This window comes from Sarcophilus harrisii, chromosome 2, assembly GCF_902635505.1.
Source record: "Sarcophilus harrisii chromosome 2, mSarHar1.11, whole genome shotgun sequence".
Taxonomy (NCBI): domain Eukaryota; kingdom Metazoa; phylum Chordata; class Mammalia; order Dasyuromorphia; family Dasyuridae; genus Sarcophilus; species Sarcophilus harrisii.
Window position 1 is genome coordinate 345,122,924 of NC_045427.1, and position 13,364 is coordinate 345,136,287.

Consider the following 13,364-nt stretch of genomic DNA (forward strand, 5'->3'; position numbering starts at 1 on the left):
TACTACAGTTACTATATATTAAATATATTATAATATTATCATTACTATAGCTATTGTTGTTTTAAAAAAATAACTAACATCTATATAGCACTTTTAAAGTTTATAAAGAGCTTTGCTAATACTGTATACTTTTGTCCTCACAAACACTCTGGGAGGTAGGTGCAAACATTATCACCACATTACTGATGAGAAAACAGGTTAAGCAACTTTCCCTGTATCACAAATCTAGCTAGTATCTTGATAGCAAATTTGAACTTGGGTCTTCCTGACTACAGATCCAGTGTACAGATCTACTGTACCATTAAAAAGGGGCTAGAGCTAATTAATGAATTATCTAAAAAGAAATTGTAATTGTGTTCTTGAAAAAAAATCCAAATATTCCTCAGTGTTTCTCTAAAATTCAGAATAATAAGATTAAACATGGTAATGATTAAAGTGTCACCATGCAGAGGAGACTAATCCAAGTTATATATCTAGTGAAAGGTGAAAGTGAGATTTGAAACTAGGCTTTCCTGACTGCCTGTTCAGCATTCTATCCATTCTGCTATAAATGATTTAGAAGCAATATTATTGAGATCTTGTGTAGGCAAGATCTGTGCCCAATAAGTCCTATAGCAGATAGAAAGATGACTAACACACCATCTGTCCTTGCCCTTGGGGAGATAAGGCATAAGCACATAAAAAGATAAATTCTATCACCAAGGTCATGCTTAAATGAGTGGTACTTGCAGCCTCAGTTGATTCCTCACAGGCTTATTGGCCTGAAGAAAAAAAAAAAAATCAGTAGACTCTTCATGGGAATTTTATCTCTGATGTTGCATGAAAAAGAGAACATAAAACTAGAAAGGAGATCATTCTTTCTGATAGTTACTTTAAAAAAAAAAAAAGAAAGAAAGAAAAGAAAAGAAAACAGAAAAAAGCTTCTTCCAAGGAGATAATTTTAAAACCTTGAATAAATACAAAAAAAGAAGGTAGGATTAGCACCTCATAGATTTAGAATTACATAAAGGAAGATGTTTTTTAGTCTAACTCCTTCATTTTACAGATGAGGAAACTGAGGCTCAGAGAAAGTTTAATTAACTTGTCCAAGGTTACAGAGGTAATAAGTGATAGGAGCAACCCAGATGCTCTTATTCCAAATCCAATGTACTTTCTATTATATCATGATGGATTTATGAATCCCATCCGCATCCTTACCCCAATCCCAATGTTCAGGGAGCATTAGATTGCACATTCGTCCAAGCTATGAGGCTCCTTATGGAAGAGTCTTATTTTAGAATCAAGTAGTCTTCTATTTTAATATTGCCTCTAAAATTAACTGTGACTCTGTCTAAATGACTCAACCTCTCTGCGTTTCATTTTTCTCATCAATAAAATGGTGTTAATCATAGGTGTACTTGACGGGTTTGGTGTGCTTTGAAAATATGAGTTAGTATTAATTGATGATGAATCTGAGTCAAAGGAAAATTTTCCCTATCTCTTGGAGATTAAACAATATTTCATGAATAGTAGGAACTTAACTTTTTGTTAAGTTGAATCAATAAAAGAGGTCCAATCTGACATAGAAGGAACATTAGCTCTGGAGTTGGAAGATCTGTTCTCTTTCTTCTGTGACTTCTTGGGCAAATCACCAAGTTCTCTTGGACCAGTTTCTTATCTGGAAAATGAGCTGTTTGGACTAGGTGACTTCCAAACTCCTCATCTATGACCATCTTATGGAATATTTTAGAACAGAAAGAACCTTAAACGGGATGGTGGGAAAGGACACTAGACAGGGATTCCAATTCTTCTTAAGACATTTATTAGCTGTGTGATCCTCGGCAAGCATTTTATGTTTCTTTGCTTTAATTTCCTCTTCTATAAATATGAGAAGATTGGAATCAATGGCCTACAAAATTTCTCCCTGCTCTAAATTTGTGAACCTCATCATATTGATGTGGAAATAGTTAAGAGGTTCAAATGAGATTTTAAAGTGATACATAAATAATAGTTATTTTGATAGCGGTGTTGTTCTATTTTATTATTATCAAACATTCAGTAAATACCTACCATTTTGAGAGTACTATTGTAAGGCCATTCCTGATACAACTAGCGACATTTAATAAATATTTGTTAATTGATAATTCAAAATGTGTTCACAAATGCACATTCCATTCTTTTTTCCAATTATATTTTTTCCACATTAGGAAAGTTTTTTGTTTTTGCAAAGATCACAGAGAACATAGCATTTTAAATGCAATAATGTAAATTATATTTACAAGAAAAATCAAACATAAACATATTAAAAAATATAACTGGATCCCAACCAATAAGCAGACAGGAAAGAAAAATTGCATTTCCTGAAGGTGTTTTGTTTTTTTAAAATCAAAGATTAATGGCATAGGAACCATTTAAAATATATACATATAATTAGCTGATCAGATAAATGTTATATGGATAGCCAGAATCTAAAGTGAGGAGGTGTATGTTGAAATGAAATTGGTAGGCTTTTTTTAAATGTTTCTTTGAGACTGGATAAATTATTTCAATCTGCACTGGTTTATAAAGAAAAAGACTTCTATTGAGATGGCCAGAAAGCCTAAAGAGGACAAAAGTAGGTGTTCCCAGATGATTAGGGACTACATAATGCCATTGTTGTGCACATGGGGCTCTCATAGACATCAGGGGGTGGGGGTCTAGGGGAGGCTTTGCAGGTGTGTGTCAAATCTGAAGGTTTAATAGGAAGGATGCCCGGGGTGGGAAGGTGAGGGACTAGTAGGGATCTTTAAAGAGCATCTGAACATTTTGAAGGGATGCCTTTTATTCCCAAGCTACAAACTCAAAACACAATTTGGCAGAAAGGTTCACCTCCTCCCTCCCTCCCCATGGTCATATTAAAATAAACTTAGTCTAATGATTCATTACCCTGATAATAGATGCTAGGTTGGTTTGTTTTGGTTTGGTTTGTTTTGGTTTGGGTTTTTGTTTGTTTCTTTTTGTTTGCTTGCTTGCTTTATTTTGTTTTCTTTTTCAAGTCATATTTACTTAGATGTTTCTGGAAAAATAAACATACAGCTTATACTGTAAAATGTGAAGATTCAGCTTTAGTGGTTACAGGTATGAGTTTTAAAAATAAATTGTTGTGTCTGGATTCTCTTAATGACATGCTTTCTCCATTTTTTTTAAGGGCTTGTGAAACCTAATTCCTGGCACAGAGCAAGTCCTGGTCTACGAAGCAAGGAAGATTTCTTCTGGTTTCCTTGCACCTGCTCTTGTGAGGCAGAAGGTTTTGTAGACTGTACCCTCTGGGGGCTGAAATTTAGCCCCATCCATGGCACGGGAAGGTCATCTGGAGTCACTGGTCCCAAGACGCCCAGATTTCAATCTCAAACCAAAAACAAAACATCAGAACAATTCTGTTCTTCTAGATGTGCCTAGAAGCGTGCTGACATTTACATATCGAATGCAATATAAAACTTCACAGACTGGATGGAGCTCTTATCACATTCATTGTTACACAGAGTTCTAACAATTTCCATCCAATCTAAGTCAGTTTCCTGCTCTAAGAACACTGAAGGAGAAGCACTCCCTAGATTTTTTATCCATGTTTGCTACTTGATACTTGATATATATTCCACAAAAATCAAAATTATTCTGGGATCCCTGCCTTACTTAGTGGGAAATGATCCTTGTTTTTGAAATAAATAAGAAAAAAAGCCACATTTTCATGTAGAATATAGATAATTTTTGGCAGTTATTTTTCCCTTAAAGGTTGGTGGCTTTTTATAAGCATACAGAAATAGTGAATAAGAATAATTATCCATCTCACGGACCCACACACACACACACACACACACACACACACACACACACTTTCACCTCAGTTGCTAGAAGTATGGTATAAGGGCTAGAGATCAGAAGAGAATAGAGGAAGACCTGACTCATTTACTGAGTGACTTTAGGCAAGTCCTTTAATCTCTTAAAACCCTCAGTTTTTCTCATTTGTAAAACAAGAATAACAATAGTACCTACTTTAGAGCATTGATATGACAATCAAATGAGGTAATAAAGGTTTGCAAAGTGCTTTATAAATCTCAAAATGGAAGTCTCAATTATCTGGGTACTATTCTTCAGTTGACTTTGTATTGTTTATACTATTATTTGAAAACATGATTTAACTATAGCTTTATTACCATTAACCATTAACTTTAAAATAAAAAAGTTCAACATATATATATACATATATATGTATGTGTATATATACATGTGTGTGTACTAATGTGTGTATATATGTATGTAGGTATACATATATGTCTATATTTGGAGAGAGAGTGAGAGAGAGAGAGAGAGAGAGAGAGAGAGAGAGAGAGAGATCTAGGGGGCCATAGTTCTAGAGAGGTCAACCAATCCAGTTTTCTCATTTGACAGAAAGTAGAAACTGAGATCCAGGGAGGTTTGGGATGGGTTTTTTTGTTTGTTTGATTTTTGTCCAATGTAATATTAGTAAGTGTCAATGGTGGGATCTTCTGTTTTTGTTTTACTCAGCCCCAAAGGGTTTCAATAATCTCATCTGACAGACATACAGATCTCCAGGGATATGATGGAAGTGGGGTGTGTGATCCCCTTAGTAAAAAACTCCCAGCTCCCAGCATACTCCACTTTCCCAAACACTGAAGTAATTCAGATCTATGCAGCTGCAAATACTCAACTATCCTGACATTTCTGAACTATCAGTCTCATGATTTGTGGAAATAGGGTGAGAAGGCAAGATCTACCTTATTCTCAACTAATAACAGTGTCATGAGGAGGTGGAAAAGTTTTCTCTCTCTTGGTTTTCTTTTTAAAACCAGCAGGCTCTACAAATCCTACGTTTGCCTAAAATACACATGTGGGAGAAACAAGAAATCTTCCCAAGCAGTGAAGGAGAACATTCTTCAACTATTTTTTCTTTCCTTTTAAAATTTTATTTTGTTAAATATTGAACTTAAATAACAACAAGAGGAAGGTGGTTTTATATGAAACTAAGAATCTCAATCTGAGCATCACAATGTGCTACTGGACCTAGAGTTTCATCGTTACTCTGGAGTCACTCTCTAACCTTGCTGCTTCCAAATTATAGACCTTTACAGATTACCAATTTCTTCTCTGGCAATAGAGCACTTATGGAGTAATTCCCTTCCCACTGAGACAGCTGGCTAGGAAGTGCAGTGCAATGGAGTGTTAGGCCTAGAGACAGAACAATTTGAGTTCATCCCATCTCAAAAAGTTATACTTGTGTGACCTTGATCTTCATCTAACCAGTTTCTTCAAATTGCAAAGTGGAGATAACAATAGCACCTACTTCTGGGATTGTAAGGATTAAATGAGGTGAGAATGATGTTTTTGTCCTGTTCTGGGGCAGAAGATGCCATTTACTGTCATTTTTTTAGTGTATTTTTTTTTTGTTCATTATTCAATCTGTTGTGAACTTCAAAGTTCTGTTGCAATAGGTGTTGGGACAGCACAAGTAGCTGTGTTGGCAAGAAGCTAAACTGTTTTGTTTTGTTTTGTTTATACTCACTCTGCAAAAGCAGAAAATTTGGAGTTTCCCTAATAATTGTTTAAAAAAATAATTTTATTGATATCTTTTATACAGATACATATTACATATATATACACATATATTACATATATACATGATAACATTTAGAGATTATTTTCAGTTTCTGTGAAGTCTCTTATAACAAAATAAAACAGTTAAGTTAAACTAATATCCATGCAATATTCTACATTTATTATTCTCTCTCTCTCTCTCTCTCTTTCTCTCTCTCTCTCTCTCTGACTTAGCATTGGTTTAAAAATAGAGAAGTAGGTCAATGGAACAGACTAAACAATAAATCAGAAATTAATCTTAATCAGAAACAATGGAACTCAATAATGAGTATTCAATAGACCAAAAAACAAATTACTTGGAAAAGTACTTAGTCGATTAAAAAAAAAAACAAACAGTTGGGAAAACTGAAAAACAGTTTGGCAATAATTAGAATCAGATGAACACCTTACACCATAGTCCACAATAAATTAAGATGACCTTAATGACCTTAATATTAAAAATCTTGTCATAAAAAAAATAGAAAAAAAAGCAAACCATATACCTCTCATAGGTATGGGTAGGGATAAAGGCAATTAACTATAAAAAATAAAAATCAATAGTTTTGATTACATGAAATTTAATTTATATACAAAATTAATGCACCTAATAAGAAGGAAACCAGAGAAAAAAATTTCCATAATTTTCTCAGATTTAGTATCTAACATATACAGATAATTAACAGATATTAACATACACATATAAAATCAAGTTATTCCTCAATAGATAAGTAGTCAAAGGAGATAAACAGTTTTCGAAAAAAGAACTATTAACTATAACTCAAGATTCAAGCTTGGATTTTGCATAAGATTCTTCAAAGATGAGGAGAATAATTACCAGACGGTCCATATCTGCAGGAGTTGGCAAGAGCTTGAGAGAAAAGAGAGTATGTTCTTCTAGCTTCCAGCTTTGAAAGACAGAAAGGCAAAAAGATAGAATAAGAGAGTACATAAGATTCCAGGCTCTTTAGAGAGCTTCCCTGAGGGAGAAGGAAAAAAAAAAAAAAAAAAGGAAAGAAGCCAACATGACGAGTCAATTTGCCACATTAGAGACACTGGAGAATTTCCCTCTGAGTGAGAGATGGGAGGATATCTCTGTTGAGCTAAGATACCTCTTTGCTAGGTTGATGAGCTTATTTATTCTGTGTTTCCAGCATATCTTAATGTATATATTTTCTCTGATCAGAGGAGACAGAGATCAAGAAAAGAGGTTTGAATCTTAAAATTATTTCTCCTTGAACAAGAATATTTAGAAGGGCAGGAATAATTCTCATGTTATACTAACCCTGAAGTGAGAAGAATTGATCAGCCTCATACCCCAAAATCTCCTGCTTCCCTCTAAGCAGAATCTCCCTTCAAGAAGGAAAGGGGAGATTCTAGATCAAAGGTGCCAAGAAAGGGTTGAAAGTAGCCTAGTAAATCATACTTAAGGATCCCTGTGGTTCACATTGAGTTAGACAACACATATTAAACTACTTTATATTTTATTGTATTTTTTGTATTTTGTTGAATAACTTCCAATTACATTTTAATCTTATTTATTCTTTTAATCTTGTTCAGTGGAAGTTGGAAATGTTGCAAGCTAGTATTGGAAGGTTTGCTCTAGAGATAGTTAGAACAGTCTCCTAGGCACAATTAGACAAACCCAACTTGATACATATTACCTACATAAGCAATGCACCTTAAAAATTATATGAAAGTATGCTCCAAATCACGAATAGTAATATGAGAAATTCACATCAAAGCAATCTTAAGGTTTTACTTTATATCCAGCAAACAAGCAAAGATGACCAAAAGTAGGAATAGTCAATATTTTAGAGCAGTTGTGGGAAGATAAGCATAACAGTGAATGTGTTGGACCTGTGAATTAATACAACCATCTAGGGAGAAAAATGGAATATATGCAAAGAAAGTGACTAAAATGTCAACACCTTTGATCCAATGATTCCACTACTAAGATTAAACCCCAAAGATATTTTTAATAAAAATAAAGTCTCCATACACACCAAAATATTTTTAGCAAAACTTTTTGTGGTAGCAAAGTAGATGGCCACTGATTAAGGAATGGCCAAACTGTATTACATGAATATAATGGGATATTTCTATGTTGCAAGATAATGATGAATGTGATGAATATAGCAAAGCATGAAAAGATTAATATGATCTAATGTCTTTAAGACAAGAAAACACATACACAGGGGCAGCTAGGTGGACAGAAAATCAGCCCTGAATTCAAGAGGACCTGAGTTCAAGTCTGGCCCAGACACTTAATATTTTTTAGCTGTGTGACACTAGGCAAGTCACTTCACCCCAATTGCCTCAGGGTGGGAAAAATAACATGTACACAATATAAACAAATTTTGATAGAATGTAAATGGAAAGAACAATCACAAAAGAATCCAAAATAGATGTTGCAAATCACAGAGAACAAATATGGCTCCAAAAAAAGAAATCTGAGAAGATACACTTATTCCACACTTTTGAGGTGATAGTAAAAGAATATAATACTTTGCACATATTTTCATACTTTTTCAATCATTTTTTATGGATTGTTTGGTCTTTTTCCCTTTATCTTTTTCTTTGTTTTCTTAAAAAAAATTTTTTTTTGTTTTAATTTCTTGCTGCCTTGGGGTCGGAATTTGGAACATTTTTAAATTTTTGAATTTTTTAAGTTGCTAATTTTTTTAAAACATTGAATGTTAACAATGTTTTTGCAAGTAATTAGGGTAAGTATGAAGAAAAAAGCAAACAAAAAATTTTTTAAATTTTGTTTTATAGGATGGTTCTCTGGAATCAAGGAGAAATATTGGGGAAAATTTTGTTTATGAAAAGTAAAAGTTACCAATAAATTTATTTTTTTAAAATAAAAAACAAAGGCATTCACAAAAAAATTGTTAATTTCTATTAGGCTTGGGGGGCTTTCATTTTTATATTAAACTGCTGATGAGTAGCAGAGTATTGGATAGCAATTATTTTGGGAGGCATCATGATATAGAAGATGGGATATTTTGGAGTAAAGAGGTCCAGGTTAAAATCATAACTCACTTCCTAGTTATATGACCCACAGACTAGTCATTGGCAGGCACTTAATTTTTCCAGAATCTCAGTTTTCTCATCTGTAAAATGGAGATATTAATACTTTAATTATTTATCGCAGAAGAATGAATAAAAATATTTTATGAAGCCTTAAAGACTTATAGAAATGTAATTATTATAGGCAAAAAAAAAGGCATTCTGCCATATATACAGAAGAGCATAAGATTACATTTATATGACTTAAACATTTATGCAATACATACAAGCCAAATATTATACTAAACACATTTATACATATTATCAGATTTGAATTTCACAGCCCCTTGAGAAGTAGAAACTATTATTATCCCAGTTTACCCTCCAGGGAACTGAGACAGAAAAATTTAAAGGGATTTATCCAAAATAATATAGCTAATATTTGCGGACAAATTTGAACTCGGGTCTTTTTGACTGCAGATTAGAATTCTATCCATTTTTCCCATGTTTTGTTGTTGTGTTTTTAGATATGGGAAATTCTAACCTAATAATGGTTAGTGACAGTGGTACAACTCCATTTCACAATTTCCAAATCCCAATCCATCATGTGTGTATTTTCTTGTGTGACTCTATGATAGTCACTTAACCTCTCTGGGATTCAGTTTCTTCATCTGGGAAAAAAAAAAAGGAGTTGAACTAGTGACCTTTAAGATTTCTTTCATCTCTAAATCAATAAATGATTCTGATATTACCCCCATTTTATAAGTGAGGAAACCAAGACTGGTTAGTAGGAAAAGCCTGTAATATCTTTCAGGTCCATTGAGTCAGTGTTCTTTACTTTATATCATATCACATTAAATGCATCCTCCATTGTAACTCTAACTAAAAATAGACTTTTAAGTCTAAGTTCTTCTCAATGCAATCTTTCCAAAATAGAGCACTTCCAAAATCTGAAGCTTTTGATAGTGAGCCAGAATAGATCTATTTCATCATTATCTTGGACATTTCACTCCAGTGATTAACCCAGATATCACCCTTTTCCCTCAAATAGCCTAAGACCAAGTCACAGAGAAGTATTTAAAGTTGATTCTTGGAAATACATACTTCTCTCTACTGAACAGATTGCTGGACTGATGGAGTCCCAGGGAATCAATCCCCTGTGGCCAGAGGCAAACAATGACCCATATTGTTAGAAGAGGCCCTTTTCAAAAGTCAGATGACATTAAGAACACTGAAAGGAAAGGCTCCTGTCTCTTTGGCAAAACATGTATTCATGAAAGAGTGACAATTTTAGCAGCCATTTTTATATTCTGAGGTGTTGTATTGGTGAAGTTTCTAGAAGTCAGTTATCTATAACCATCTGTTTAAATCCCTAACATAAAAATAAAGACAAGATTGGGAGGGGAGTGTGAATTAGGAAGAAGGTAAGAATTTGGAGTGAGCATTTGTTTTGTTATGATCTCATCTAGGGTTTTCCTAGCAAAGGAAGAGGTTACCATTTCCTTTTTCCAACTCACTTAACAGACGAGAAAAACAAGGCAAACAAAGTTAAGTGATTTGCCTAAGATCACACAGCTAGTAAATGTCTGAAGCCATATATACATTTATAAACCCAGGCAGATGAGTTTTCCTGATTCGAGTATTAGTATTACCTAACAGCAGATCTAAGTTCAAATCTTTGTGGATTTGAGCAAGTTCTCTTCCCATTGTCAAAATTAAAATGATCTTGAATCCTACATGTTAAATATTAAGAAGAATCATCACAGAAGGAAAATTATTTTTCATTAGAAGAACATCATGTATCATACACAGAATGCAGGACCCTTTTACTAATTATATGATCCTGGGTAAAGTGCTTTATTTATCTTAATCTTAGTTTTCTCATCTGTAAAATAATAATAACCCATACTTCATAGTGTCACTGTGAGGATGAAATGATATAATATATGAAGTGCTTTGCAAACTTTGAAGTGTTTATATGAAGTTAACTCTTGGGTTCAAATTCTGCCTTTTCGTTTGCTTCCAGTATGACCTTGAGCAAAGCACTTAACTGTTCTACACATCAGTTTCCCAGTCTGTAAAATGAGGGGGTTAAGTGGGCCCTGAGATTCTTTCTTGCTTTCAATCTATGATCCAATGCCCCTAAATTTTTCAAGAAAGAAGCACATGAAGAAAAGGACTTCTAAATTCACAAAACCGTTTCATTGTTTGCTTAATATAAGAAAGTTTACAGAGTACTTGAACTTCACAAAACTCTATGAGGTGAGCAGAGTAAGTGTTATCATCTAGACTTTATAGGCAGATTCAGAGAGTGGCTTTTTCCCCCACATCCATATAAAACACAAAACTCACTGTGCAGAGCAAAGCAGGTTGGCTGATAACCAAGTCACTCCTCACTCCCAGCTTCCACAAAAGAAAGGAACAGCAGACTGCAATCTTTAGACCACATTAATCTCCTCCCATTAGGCTACCTGGAGGCAAGACTTTCCCTTTCCTCACCTGACCTCTACCTCTTCCCTATCCTCAGCTCCTCATTCTATTTCAAGTGAAAAGTGGATACATTTTTACCTAAGGGCCAAAAAGCTACACTCTACTCCCCAACAACTATCCAGGGGGTAAGAGGTAAGAGACTTTGTACAACAATAAACTCAGTATCCTAGAAATGAAAAAGAAACCACAAATGTAGTTGAAGGTTATGTTTATGGGAAATTTATAAAATTAATAAAATCAAATAATAGATTATTTTGCCCCATATGATATCTAATCATCAAGATGGAAAGTTCCTGACTAGATAAATTCTTTGACGCCCCAAAGATAGAGATTTCCCATTCATGTTCTTTGGATGTGATCAAAATAAACACAGGAAATATACAATTCCGGGTTGACTTATGTTGTTTTACGTAAAAAGAAAAAATAATCAGAATACTAGAAGAGTTTAGAACATAACAAAGAAGGAAATTATAAACAGATGCCTGATAAGCATGTGAAGAGGGACAGAAGTTGGAGTTAGAAAAGCCTTGTTCATGTTTCTCAGATACTTAAGAGGGACACAGATCAATTAATCTACCTTCGCCATAGAACTATTTCCCCAAGATTGAGCAAGCTTTTGGGTTGAAGGAAAATTTCTAGTCTTTCCAGACATTCCCGCTTTTCTCAGGATGCCTAAGGTGAGAAAGGAGAGTTGATTCTGTTACCACTCTCCATTTCTAACTAATTCAAACTTCCCATGGAGTTGTATAATCCCAACACAGTCTAATTCCAAGAAAGTAGACAGCTCTGTCTCCATCTAGAAATTTGCTGGACTTATAGATTTATCTTCAGTTTGTAGCTCCAGATGGCATATCTGTTTCTCAGTCTCACCAACATTGAATTTCATCCTTTTCATTATTTGAGCCAATTTAAATGGGATAAACTGTTTTTATTTCATTATTCTAGTTATTAGTGAGTTTGAACAATTTTGGGAATGGTGATTGATAATTTTGTGTTTCTTTTCAGGAAGATTACCCGTTTTTTGTTGTTGTTGTTGTTGTTGTTTTTTACACGCAAAGTAAACAGACCCTTTAAAACTAAAAGTAATCACTATTATTATTTTTAGAATTAATCTTTTCAAGTGTGTTATGGTTATTCTTCATTTCTCTATGAACTCTGCTGGGAATTCTTTTTAAAGTAGTCTTATAGAACCATAAATTATCAGAGTTGGAAGGGACCTGAAGTATATGCAATGCTTATGTGGTCCTGTGACTAACAAGCTAGATATGTATCATTCCCAGTTTTCTTATGTTTCCCCTTTAGCCAGTCAGTAGTCTCCCTTGAGGCTGTGCATCTCCTTGATGGTTAGCAAGTTGAAGGTGTCCTGCCCACCTGACAGATGGTCAGGAAAATGAGTGCTCTGCTTTGTGCCTGGCCCAACCAACTCAGGAGCTAGCCATTGCTACACCAAAACTCACCATGCTACCCTTGATAGGAATTGACCTCAACAAAAATTTTTAAATCCCTGTAGTCTGCTCGCAATTGAGAGCTCCTCCCTCTGACCCCAGGGTTGTGTTTGTTCTCCACTCTTGGTATATGCCATAGGAAATTCTGCCCTTCCCTATATTCATTACCTGGATCCCTGCCATTTTCTCCAAGGTTATTGTTTTATTCCCCCTTGCCACTGGACTTTGCTGCCTCAAATGATGGCTGTGATAAATGTTAAATCTGCCCCAATTAGGAGCCTTCTTTCTAGTACCCCACAAACCAAGTAGGGCTCTCCTGATATCACTAAAGTATTGTCAGCAGCCACCCCATTATCCTGGTGAGTATTGTGAGTCACCCTTGTGAGTAAGAACAGAGGTCTAAAATCCAATTCTAGAAAACAGGACTTCTGCTCCTGGAAAACCACCCTATATGTGGACGAATCAGCCAACATGTGAAACAGAACCTCAGAAGTTATTTAATCTAACTCTCCTTTAAAATATCACTAAACAAGTTGTATCCAGTCTCTGAACAAATATCTCCTCTGTGTTTTGGGCTTAGGAGGGCTCTTTCATCTCCAGCCCTCTGATACTTTGAAGAAAACAGTCACTTCATATTGAGAGGTTCTTGACCTGGAGTCTGTACCCTTGTTTTTAGAAAATTATTTGGATAACTGTATTTCAATACAACTGATTCCCTTTGTGGTCCTATGTATTTTGTGCATTTTATTTATGCACTGGAAATTTATGGCCACATAAATAATGCATCTTTTTTTAAAAGTTTGATTCAAT